The sequence below is a fragment of the Peromyscus maniculatus genome, chromosome X (genome assembly GCF_049852395.1).
Source record: "Peromyscus maniculatus bairdii isolate BWxNUB_F1_BW_parent chromosome X, HU_Pman_BW_mat_3.1, whole genome shotgun sequence".
Taxonomy (NCBI): domain Eukaryota; kingdom Metazoa; phylum Chordata; class Mammalia; order Rodentia; family Cricetidae; genus Peromyscus; species Peromyscus maniculatus.
In genome coordinates, this window is record NC_134875.1 from 21,896,221 (window position 1) to 21,907,657 (window position 11,437).

An 11,437-nucleotide genomic window follows, 5' to 3' on the forward strand; every position below is an offset into this window, starting at 1 on the left:
CTCAAGAGGTTTTGCTTAGCCACCCTGTCCCCTCCTAGCCGCCCAGAGGACCAGTGAGCGCAGAGTGGCATTTGTGGCATGGGTCTTTGAGCTGGAGCTGAGCTACCTTGGGTCTTTGGCTTTGCTCTTTTTTTCCCCCTTTTCCCCTTTCCCCTTTCTCCTTTTTTTTCCTCTCCCAGCACCCGCGGCTATGAAGCTCTGTACGTGGCCACTCCAGGCTCCCCATGTCCTTCCAGCCCTTCCTGGCTGCGGGCCAGGGCTGTGGCGCTGAGCGCCCGCACGGCCTCCCCCCTCCTCCCTTCCGCCCTCCGGCCTCCAAAGGGAGCGGGCGAACGGTTGGGCGGGGCGCGGAGCGGAGCCTGGCCACACCTCCCCGGCCGGCTTTTTCTAGGGCTGCTGCGGGCCACTGGGCGCTGGCTGCTCCTGCTCGCCTCTCGGGGTGCGCTCAGCTCCAGCCCTGCTCCAGCCCGACTCCAGCCCGACTCCAGCCCGGCTCCGGTCCTGCTCCGGTCCCGCTCCGGTCCCGCTCCGGTCCTGCTCCGGCCCTGCTCCAGCTCTCCTCCGCCACGCCTCTCTTGGAGCTCCGCGCCTTGACCCCCGGCTCTCGCGGCTTTCGGTACCTCTGTCCCTCGGCGTCCCGCACTCCCACGACCTCGCGCCCCCCCAAGTCCCTGTGCCCGCTCCTCTACCCCCACAACTCCGCCACAGCCCTCCGCCCTTTCTCTCGCCCTCTCCATCTGTCCGTCAGTCGGTCTGTCTGTCCGCCTCCCCACCCTCCTTTTCCTTCCTCTGTCCCGCTTCTCTGGCTTGTTCCCTAGTTCGACTTGGCGGAGCGGCTTCGCAGGAAAATCCCAGAAACCTTTGCAAAAAGCTTACAATGAAATTTAAGAAGTTCTACGATTTCGGCGCCATTTTCGAGTGGAGTGAGAGGTGACTTGCGATCTAAAAAAAGAGGGGGAAGGGGACTTTGGGGCTGACCTTTTCCCCCCCAACTGCAGACTGTAACAGATGCGGGGATAACTCTGAAAAAAAGTTCTGTGTCGCGCTGGGTGGGGAGTGGGGTGGGGGTGGGAAGCGTGTTTGGGGGGTCGGGGTGGGGAGAGGAAAGATCTTTAAAATGTCTAGCAAATGAGTGTGCCCAGAGAACTCGGAAAAAGCACTGAGAAGAGTGAACAGGGAGGAGCAGGAAGAGAAAAGTGAGTGAGGGGCGGTGGCCGACTGTCAGCCTTGCCAGGGTGGGGAGCGACTGGTTTTGACAGACTGTAAATGGACTTTAGGCGACTCTCATTTGTAAGCCATAAAGACTGTCCTGGAAAGAAATCTAAAATTCATTTTACATTGTCTCTCGCTAATTAAAACTTTTCAAGGTTGTTTAGTTTTTCCAGACTCGACGTTGGAAAAGTTTGGCTCGAAGGTGCGGAGGACGTGTACATCGTGCGTTTTGGGTGTGGGGGCGCACGACATCTGTAACATTAAAAGACAAAACGTTCTCAACTGTGAAGAGAGGAAGAGGCGTATTCTTTGGCTCTTAAATCATTTGGCCAAACACGTCGCAGTTCTGAAAGGGGTGGGGCCATGGCAACTCCAAAGTATTGATTCTTTGTCTATTGTAGCAGTGAATGACCCTCTCCAGAAGTGACCAGACGCCTCTTTGTGGTCTCCTTTTTGTAAGTAAAGTTCAGCCCAAGGGGAAATACATAAACCGGGGAATGAGATGGCTTTTGAGGGATATAAGTCGTTGTAGTGTCGCTGGAAGAAAAGAAATGGGTGGAGTAAAACATATAGAGGAATTTGGTTCCGGTATATTCGTTAACAAAATGATCTAGAAGGACCTTCGTCTTTGATGCTGATGTCTCTTCGAATGAACTTATGTTTTTTTAATAGTCAACTAAGGAAATGTTAAATTAGGATTGGCTTTAATCTCACATATTTGTGTGGGAAAAAAATTAAGTTGGGAGAAAGTTGTGTTATCTTTAAAGTATAATTATACCTTTACTAAACATGTTTTTTCTCTCTCTCTCTCTTTTTAAGGGCGACCATTGACGGTTTTTTTCTCTCTCCATTATTCAGTGTCCATATAAAAATGACTTGTAATATAGCCAAGACAAGACGGAATTTGGACTCGGTCCAACTTAAGGAGTGGGGCTATTATTATTAATGACTTTATTTATCATGACCTTATGGGTTTATTATCAGTGCATTTGTTAGCACTGGATCACAATCTGTTGTGTTAGGAATTTTGTACTTAGTTTAATTACATACTCTGTATATTTAATTAATTGATTGATTGATTAATAGGACACAGCATTCATTGTACTAGTTTTGAGAATGTTTTGTTTAAACAAAAGGAAATGAATGAATGTAACTTTTGCTCAAGTGTGTCCATTTTGAAAATCAAGAGCGGAGCAGTGACGGCCATTTCAAGACATGAGTTTCGTGGAAGTGCTTGAGAAGGAGCCATTCGACATCAAGTATTTAAAGTTCTTGATTTGTGTTTGATAAGTGACACTGATAAATGTAAATTATTGATGAATAAGTTTGAGTAACCAGCAATGTATGAGAATATCTAGGGGTTTAATCTATAGAACGTTCTCATGCTTTGTCTTCAAAAATAACTAATGACAAGGTGTTTCCTGGAAGAACGGAGTTGAAGGAGATGTCTGCTGTCTGCACAAACATGCCTAGAGTACTCAGTCAAACCAACTGGAGCTACCCAGAGGGTTTTCTGATTATCAAAAGGTCCTTGCATTGCTTTCCAATAAATGACCCAAAACTAGGGGCAATAAATGAGACTTATGCAATGCAGCAGGAAGTTTCACCAAGACTTTGGAGTTGGCAAGAGTGATCCAGATGTTACCAAATTATCTCAGTTTATTTAATCTCACTTTTCATCTACTTTCTGAGGTAAGAGTCTCCCCCATCCCACTGTCTGCTGTAGCCCTGCTTTCCACCAATACACTTTCCCAATATTCATGGTGAGGGTGTGTGAAACCCAGATCCTTCACCTCACCAGCAGATCCTGGAAATCAAGCAAAGTTATAAGAAGTTCCAGCTTATAAAAAGTCCATCAACTTGGAGTGCTAAGTCCTGAGAAGCAAACATTGTACTTCGTTCTCACCAGGGGGCAGGGCAAGGGGGGCTCCCTTCTACTCACAGAGACTTTCTTCATTCCCAGGTCGCAGAGCGACCCCCACCCTCGTTGACTCCGAAGGGATGCAGCAGCAATTCATGTTTTGGAGTATTGCCAAGGTTCAAAACATGAAGCGCTGCAACACCCCTTCGCGGGGAAGGTAGAAGGTGGGGGCCTGCAGAACAGACCCGTGTGGGTTCTCCTAAAAGCCCCAAAGTAGGTAGGTGGGAGGGAGGGCAGAGACTTGTCTGTCTCTTCAGTCCATGGTCCCCTAGGCAGGGACTTAGTCTAGTGAGGGCCACTCTACACTGTTCAAGGGCCTGGGAGGGGGGTGACTGGCCATGCACTTGGAGGGGGGACAAGATATCCTGCACTCAGCCCACCACACTCAGCCGTGCCCTAGCAGCGTGAACAGTACTGCAGTGAGTGTTTGGTGCCCTGAAGTATTGTTTCCGCTGCCTGGGTAAGTCTGGGACTTCCACATGGGCACATCCACCCACCAGGTAAGTTTCGGTCCATCACATGCAGCATTGGGCCCAATGCCAGCGAGACTCCCGAACAGCTAGCTCCAGACTAGAGCTTTTGTGTTTGTCTTCCGTGAAACATTTGCGGATCTGTGACTAGGACTGGGTGTGACAGACCTTTGTTGTTAGCACCTCGTTTCCTGCCCAGGTAAAACTGAACCGACTGGAAAGCAAGCACTTCCCAACCACCTAGTAGAATACCACCCACAGGACAGCAATGAAGAAAGTTTGTCTCCAGTCCTCAACAACAAAATGGGGAGGGGGTTCCCGAAAAGGAATGAAAAGGGGTCCGAAGGTGGTCGGGAATGACAACTTGAAGCAATCCCCATTTCTCTCACAGTGCCTGCTTAGGTCCTGCATAATCAGGAAAGATTAAGGATCGATCCCACGGCTGTACTGGGGGGGGCGGGGGCGGGGGGTGTCCCTGGATCTCAGGCATCCAAAAGAAACACATAGGTAGGCACATGACCTTGCTGGTGGTGACCCCCAGGCGGCACAGTGAGGAGCAGTGACCTAACAGGAAGCCTCAGAGTGAGGCTCTACACGTCTACACCCCTTTTGTCCCCATTTCCCCAAATCATCACACAATTCTACCCTGGCACCAGGGACTCAAGGACACCTTTGTCACCGCCTAGAAGTATTGACAGGCTCTGGCAAAATGGCAAACAGCATCAGAGGTATAGATCCAAGGTCCCTTTGTGACACCCCGAACGCTGTGTGCTGTGACGATGATCACAGCACCTCTGTAGTCCTCTCGGGTCACCTCCACTCCCTTAGGAGCCCTTGGAACCTTCAGTGAGAAAAGGGGTCCAGAGTCACCTGCGGACTGGAGAAGAGTGTTAATTACCTAAGCGAGGCCTTACATTTCCTGTGAAAATAACTGTATATAATCTGGGGAGCATGGGCATGTAAAGTTCTATTGGAAAATGGAGTGGGGGTGGTTGGTGGTGGTGAAATCTCTCTGCTTTGTCATCTTAAAAAATAAAATAAAATACACATACACACACCCTTCTGGTCTGTATGAGCTGCCTTGTAGTGATCTTCCCCAGGGACTGGACACAGGGCCCCATAAAATTTACAGTTAGAGGAGGCCTTGTGCGCCTGGGAGTCTAGCTCTAGCCACCAAATGTCTTTCTCCCAGACTCCCTTGCGCTTGAGCAATGTGTGGGAGGTGGTTTAGGTTCCTTTGGGCCCCCAAGGACCCCTGGGTTCCAAGGAGCACCAAGAGCCCTCCGGACTTCGGCCAAGCCTTGTCCCCACGTCCCCCACCGCTTGTTGAAGCCACGCCCCCAGCTCCTGCCCCACCCCGCCCCCTGGCAGGGCCCCTCTGTCCCGGAATCCCCAGGGCAAATGGCTAACAGGTTCAGGCATCCGCGTTCCTATGCACTGGGTTGGAGGAGGGGCACCTTGAGACTCCTTACTCTCCCTCACCAGCTTCCCTTCTCCCTTTCAGCTGTTCAACAGGCTTTTCCCTTAAGTCAGAGGAAGAGCACCCGGGTGCACTGAAAGCGCCCACCCATCCAGAAGGATCTGGCCCGCGCCATCTGGCTCCTTCCAGTGGGTGCCTGCAGGACTCAGGTGAGATTCAGGCGGGTTGGGGACTTTAAAGGACAGAGGGCAGGGTCGCAAATGATCCGATTTAGGGCCATTGCCTTCCAGAATCCAAAATGTCCTTTGCCCAAGGTGCCCAAGGGCGCCAAAATTGAGCTCATCCACACAGCGCCTGACTGCGTGGTGTCCTTTTCTGATTTGAAATGCTCTTCGCACCTTTATTTGTTCAGTTATGGTGTGCCTAGATTTTCTTCCAAGGGCAAAAATGTGAATAAAGCAATATTTTAGCCAAACACTTCTATGTCAATTAAGAAGATGGCAATTCGTTCCAGACTATAAATTCTCTTTAACAACTCCCTAAGGTATTTTTTAAATTGTTTTTTCAAACATTGCTAAATGTGCATCATAATGTGTGGGAGACTTGTATAAAGTGATTCAATTTATAGTCGGCTGATTAATTGATCCTCCATTACCACATTCAAAGAGGTACCTCTCCATTGTTTTCTCATTTTTTCCCCAACACATGTTATTTGTTAGTGAGGAAGCTGTGTGCACGTGGCATTGTATAAAGTTTATTAGACAGACATGGCTCTTAAAACTATGAAAAGCTTAGCCTGGCTCTAAATCTAAACTTCGACATTTCTATAAGTCGTAGGACATGGCATTCAGGTTATTATGATACACTAGTATTGAACATAATTTTGTAACAATTTTAATAACAGGAATACTTCTGAAGGCATTTTCAGTTAGCAGTACTGGTTTTGTTTTGTTTTCTTTTTTTCCAACAAGGGAACCCTACATCAACAATCTTGGGGATGTGGACACAGAAGACTCCTGTTTCAAGAAAGTACAATCATCTTCCAAACACTGTAATTTATATGCATTTTACCACACTAGATTTTGAAAACCACCCTACTGGGGGGTTAAAAGAGAACCAATAACTAGTGTAATATTATATGTCTTTTAAAATGTTCCTGGAAAGTGTTTTATGATCTGTAAGTCAAAAGATCCGGTCCCAGCATTTCATTCTTCCTGCTAGTCCCCCCAATCCAGGCTCCTTTGTTCCAGTTGGCATGTAAACTTGTTTTTCCCACCAAATGAGTCAGTCATGATAGGAGCATCGATTGATTTGAACAGATGTGTGTCAATGTTACTTGGAAAAACTAGATGCCAATAACCAGGGCCACAGGAAAAGGCAGTGGTTGTAACTTTGTAAAGCATTTATGCGTGCACACAGACAAGGACAAAAGTAGAATCCTAAACAGGAAAACATTTGGATATACTCCAGTACTGGGAGACTAAATAATTGTATGTTGCTTTTGATTTCCATTAACATGGGCAACTATCCAATTCAACATAAACCCAATAAGGACTCTGCAGTGCACATTATTTTGCTGAGTATTCTAAAACACCATGACCTGTCAATGCATTGAGGAGGTGGGACTAGCAAGGGACTGGGTTTGCTCCCCGACCCTGGAGAAAACATGATTCTACAAGACAGAAATGAACTGGCAGGCAGCTTTTCCTGAGAGATCGTGTGGGATGAAAAATACAAACAGGTTCAAAACGTTTGCTTGCGAAAGATCAATGAATATATATGGATAGAGATTGAAGGACTTGAACTGGAGGCTATACCAAGTTGACATTAATTTTCCCATTGGCCAGAAGCGTATCTCGTGATCCCAGAAGTTTATATGTTCATCTTTAGAGTTATTGCATAACTCTTAAATGAAACCCAGTACGTATACACCAATCATATCAAATATGCAACTCCCTGGCCCAGTACATCCTGTCTACGCCCACCCATTAGTATCTGTTCGCCAAGTTAGGATCCCCTGGCTCGTCCTAATATTTCACCCATCTGCTTCCCTGGCTTCACAATTGATCTCCTCAAGTTCAAAAGGGCTTAGAGCCCTGTGGGGACCGTGCTGCGTCATTAGGGAGGAGCCTCTAAAGACTTCCACTTCCTGTGGTCCCTCAGCCTTGGAGCGCTCCCTTTAAGTTCTTGAGCTCTGCCATCTGAGCAACTGGTGGAAACTGAAGAGGGGGCCCTGGCCCCAAATCAGGCTGGGAATACTGCTTGCTTTGCAGCCTGAATTTCCTGAGGCAGGGCCCTGGCCGGGCGTTTGCTACCCCTCCCCCCCTCCACTCTGCAGTGTGAAAGGCAGCTTTTTGTGGCCCAGAAACAAAATCTTTGCAATCCTCATCTCAGCACTTGTCTGTGTATGCTTTGTTCACCCACTTTCCCAACTGCTCCCGTAGATTTGTTGTGTGCAACCACTTTGAGATAAGTCAGGCAGAAAAAGTGTCCAGAAGCCCCGGGGATTCTGAAGATGAAGGCTGTAGGGGAGCCTAGCTGCTGAGGCCTCATAATCCAGACTTCATGCTGTGCCAGGTAATGTCCCTACCTGGTCATAGTGGCTGCAACAGAAAATGGAGTGAGCTAGTAGTTTGGTTAGCAAAGGTCTAGGGGAACCTGCCTAGTCCTAAACTGAGGGAGACTCTAACTGCTGGACACTGACTTCCTAATAGAGGCCAAAGACTGAGCCCAGAATGAGGGAATGACTGACTTACCTACCTATGCACAATTCAGTGTGCACAGCCTTAAGACTTGTGACGCGAATTCGCTTTAAACCTTTGCTCCTTTCTGTAGATTCAGCTAAAGTAAGGGAGCCAATAGGAGTTAACCGCAGGGAATAATTTAGCGGTGTCCTCAACAGAACCTTTTTAGCCATTCCAAACAAACATTATAAAAACTTCCTAGAAACTAGAAAACTGCTGAAGACAGGTTTTTGAAAATCAAGGCCACATAGTTATCCAGATTCTAGTGGCTGAAAGTCGAAGCAGAAACTGATTGGACGGTAGGCTTGCACCCAAAGTTTTGTTGGCTTGCTTGCTTGCTTTTCCTTCTTTACTGTTGTGTTGTGATTTGCCTTTTGTTGCATTGTGAAATGTAACTCTCTAAAAAGTCTTTAAGGATCCTGGGAAATACAGACATTTGAGGTTTTGCATGCAAAGAAGGATCTTAGACGTCTCGGGGATCATCATGTCACGAGCTATACTGTGCTCTTGTGACAGAGTGATAACTGAAAGGTCTGGGAGCCACTCACCTCCCTAAGAACAGGCAGGATGAGTATTATAAGAGATGAGAGGTCGGGAGGGATGTGGGCCCCAGTCAAGGAGAGGGGTTGCCATGGAGTGGGGGAGGGTAGGAGTTGTATTTGCATAGAAGTTTAATGAGAGGAGTTTTATTTGCATTTCTATTCAGTCCACTGAAGCCTAGACAGGGTGTATGATTTTCTATATAGGCTAAATTACTAAAACAAGTTTTTTGCTCAAACAGACAAGGAAAGCACTAGCTGCAAGTATTAGAAATACAAGGCCAACTGTGATATGTTGAGTCAAGCAAGTGTCCATAAAGAAATATGCAAGCCACGGAACCAGAAAGTCACAGAGATTTCATATGTGTGTTACTATTTATTTATTTATTTATTTATGAGACAAGGGCTTACGTAGCCCAGGTTGAGCTCAAACTTGTGTAGCCAAGGCTCACCTTGAATTCCTTCTCCTCCTGATTCCACTTCCCAAGTGTCGGGATTGTAAGTGATTACATATTTTGATTTTTGAGATGGGTCTCACTAATTGGCTCACGAAGGCTTTGAAGTCCCTCTTTAGGCCAGGCAGAGTCTGAGTGTGTAGTTAACTTGCTTCAGCCTCTGATGTCACTGTGGTCCTTTCTGTAATTTGGAGGATAGAATTAGGAAAACCCTGAATGACTGACTAACAATAAGGGTTGCATATGTAAAGTATGCTTTTCTAAGACAATGGGATAGCATGCTTTAGTTGAAATTGATATTTCTGAAAATATTTTTGTGACATAAGGATATGCCACAAACACTGATAAAATGTTTAGTGATAAGCATGTGAAATATTTTTTCTTCTCTGTATTTTAATTTTACATACATAGGCTCAATATACAGATATAAGGCTAAGAGGAAAGACATCAAAATATTATGGTTATCTCTGAGCTGTGCTCTAATGTTATTGAACAAAGATGCTGGGGGACGGGAGTGTGGTTGAAGGACAGAGGAAGGAGAGAGGGAATCCAGGATGCTGAACTGGTTTTGCGATGTGTTCCTAATATGTACTATGAGTATATTGGGGACATTTTGCATCCATGGTTCTGCATCAATCATGTGGGCTGAAGACAGTTAACCTCCAAGTTATGGTACCACCAGTGACTAAAGAAAGATGCTCAACTGTTTTTGCGATGTGTTCCTAATATGTACTACAATTATATTGGGAACATTTTGCATAAATAGTTTTGTATCAATACAAGACAAAAGGCTGGAAGAAAGATGCGGGATATCTAACCATAGTCATTTATGGTTTGCTTTTAGAGTAGAAGTAAGATACAGAATTATTTTTGCAGTATGTTCCTGAATACATACTATAAGCGTATTGGGAACATTTTGCATAAACAGTTTTGTATCAATATATGGAGGAAAGAAACATGCCAAACTTTAGGAAGAAACATGGCAAAACTTTAACAGCACTCATATCTCTGGTGTTACTGGTGATGCTTTTTCTTTTATTGTTTCTCCAAATAATGTATAAGCAGAATGTTTTTCTTTTATAGAAATAATAAAACTTATTTTATCTTAGTACTAGAGTTTACATTGATTATTTTTTTGGGGGATGGTAGTTGAAACAGGGTCTCCCAATACAGCCCTGGCTGTCCTGGAACTTGCTACATAGACCAGGCTGGACTCAAACTCACAGAGATCCGCCTGCCTCTGCCTCTCGGAGCACTGGGATTAAAGGCCTGTGCCACTACGCCTGGTTTTACATTGACTTTTTTTAAAGTGTGAATCCCTGGCCTGTGTGTGCATTGCGGGAGGGGGGAAGATTTCTATATGGACAGCGGTGGGCCTAGAACACAGTTTCCAGCCTGTCTAGGGAAAACCTATAGCACCGCTATAGGATCCGAACCGCAGATAGGTGTTTTCATTTGCTCTGGGCAGAGGTGAACCCGAGCCTACTTGAACAAATACAGAGGCTGGGGGATAGCTCCTCACTAATGTGGCTGACCTGCCTTCAGCCTTCAGAGCTGTTTCCTTGTTGCTAATTAAAGAGGGGCTGGAGAGATGAGTCAGCAGTTAAGAGTACTTGCTCCCCTTGCTGAGGACCCTAATTGGGTTCCCAACCCTCACATAGCAACTCATAACCACCTGTAACTCCAGCTCCAGGGACCAGAAGCCCTTTCCTGTCTTCAAGAGCATGTAGTGCGGATACATATATGTGGGCAAAGGACTCAAATGCATTTTTAAAAATATAATTTGTAGCTGGGCGGTGGTGGCGCACGCCTTTAATCCCAGAACTCGGGAGGCAGAGGCAGGCGGATCTCTGTGAGTTCGAGGCCAGCCTGGGCTACCAAGTGAGTTCCAGGAAAGGCACAAAGCTACGCAGAGAAACCCTGTCTCGAAAAACCAAATATATATATATATATATATATATAATTTGTATTTGCGTTCTGGGGAGGTGGGCACAGGTAGATCTAGCTGAATTGGTGAGCCCTGAGTCCCAGTGAGAGTCCTTGTCTCAAAAAACAAGGTGGAGCGCTCCTGAGGAATGATACCTAAGGTTGACCCCTGGCCTCCATGCACTCACACACGTGTACATTTATACTCCTCCATACACAAACGTGCAGGCACTAAATGAAAAAAAGAAAACCAACAACAACAACAACAGCCATGGTGGTCGGGTGTGGTGGCTCAAGCCTGTAATCCCAGCACTCAGGAGGCCGAAGGAGAAGGTTAGCTGGAAAGTTTGAGCTGAGCCTGGACTACAGAATGAGACCCTCTCTCAAAACACCGTATACACACGGAGCAACACTGATGACTGCTACCCAGAGTGCTGGCTCGTATCCAGTCCAGCACACTAACCCTGGAGAGAGTTGAACCGGGTTCATTTTCCTCCAGGAGCAATTCCGGAAGGCGGCACTTGGATGACTCCCCACGGCCCCAAGACACATGGGCTAGTTTGGGAAACGCCTGAGCCAGGGGAAATCCTTCCAGAAAGCCCAGTTTCATGGACATACAGATGCCAACAACGGGCTGCATTTCTCCACCTACTGCCCATGTCCATCTGAACCCTGGATAGAGACTACATGTGACCTTCCAGTTCAGCCTTCCCTCTTCTTTCCTAGTAAGAAAGACAGAGCCATCTGGTA

General features: G+C 46.6%; 1 long non-coding RNA gene across 1 annotated transcript; it reads left to right on the forward strand.

Annotated features, from left to right (window-relative positions):
• The first annotated feature begins 477 nt into the window (after positions 1-477).
• Positions 478-2,536, forward strand: LOC107401845 (uncharacterized). The gene is made up of 4 exons (XR_013048292.1): positions 478-616; positions 819-930; positions 1,377-1,667; positions 2,032-2,536. It is a non-coding gene; the product is annotated as an uncharacterized LOC107401845 (long non-coding RNA).
• The last annotated feature ends 8,901 nt before the right edge of the window (positions 2,537-11,437 follow it).